We start from the raw sequence: 1310 nt of genomic DNA, 5'->3' as shown, positions 1-1310 counted from the left end.
AACTGCCGACCTTGTGGTCCGCAGTTCAGTGCTGATCCACACCAGCAGTTTTAGGAAGGTCTAGCGTAGTGGTTACGAATCGGGCTGTGAACCTTAAGGTCAGCAGTTCGAAACTACCAGCCGCTCCGCGGGCGAAAGATGAGGCTATCTGCTCTCGTAAAGATTTACAGCCTCGAAAACCCTGTACAGGGTCGCTATGGGTCAGAACCGACTCGACGGCACTTAACAACAACAGCAACAACCCCCCAAAGAACCTCAGGCTTCTGAGGTCTGAAGAGGCAATCGGAGGACATCAAAGCGAGGAGACTCCAAACGCAGACGGCTGGAGTAAACCAGAGCAATGGGCCCAGGCCCCGAGGGGAGGAGAGTGCGTGCGGGGGGCCGAGGGCGGGGTGCAGGGTGGGTGTTTTTCCGTAAGTGGGCCTGGTTCGGGGCGGGGTGATTGCAGTCCCAGCCTCGCCCCAACCCGCCCTGTCCCGCCTCTCCACCCACAGCCAAGTTCACCTGGCTCCGCCAGGCGGCGCTTTGGGAACGCGTCGCCGTCGGGGAAGGGGTCCGGTGGGTTTGCTGGCCTCTTGTGGGGAGCGCAGGGCGCGGGGCTGCTGGTACCAAGTGACGGCGTACTCTGGATCCAGGGCTGGAAAGAGGGTCCTCCGCAGGGCTGGGAGGCCAGATTGGGGGAACTACCACTTGATGGGGCGCTGTGGACCTCGGATATTGTACAGTTTTAAGAGGAAACTCGATCTTAGTTCCCCGCTTCTGTAGAAAGACGTTGTTGAGCGAATTCTTGGGGTTCCAGCTTTCTGCAAAGGGGACCTAGGCAGAATTAGGGAGCCCCACAATCCTCAGTGGAATTTGGGGAGTGGTAGGCTGCGCGGCCACCGCCATTGGGATGGAGATGCTATGTCCTCTTAAATCCTTGGAAGTGTCCTCAGTGAAGGGGGCCTCAGAGAGGGGGGCTCTTGGGACTTCGACTTTAGCAAAGGAGGTTTGTTGGGGTCCTCTCTAGTGCTGCTCTAGGAGTTTCTCTAGAGGGGCTTTCTTAGGGAGGGGGCTTAGGCTTTCCGGCGGGGACCCGGGACAGAATTAGGGGTCCCACAGGACAATGATGGGTCAGGGTACTGTGGCTCTGAAATCCCGGAGGGAACCCTGGGAGAAGCTAAGTACCCCGGCTTTCACAAAGGGGCGCCAACTGGGTCCCCGAGGTCTGGGACGATAGCCGTCTTGTGGGGCGCGGCGGTTCCCCAGCGCCCTGCCACCTGCGCTCCTCGGGTCCCCTCAGGCGGGGGCGGGGCGGCTCCCGGGCCCAG

The sequence above is a fragment of the Chrysochloris asiatica genome, unplaced genomic scaffold (assembly GCF_000296735.1).
Source record: "Chrysochloris asiatica unplaced genomic scaffold, ChrAsi1.0 scaffold00125, whole genome shotgun sequence".
NCBI classification, from domain to species: Eukaryota; Metazoa; Chordata; class Mammalia; order Afrosoricida; family Chrysochloridae; genus Chrysochloris; species Chrysochloris asiatica.
The sequence above is the reverse complement of the archived record's forward strand: the minus strand, read 5'-3'. Positions refer to the sequence as shown.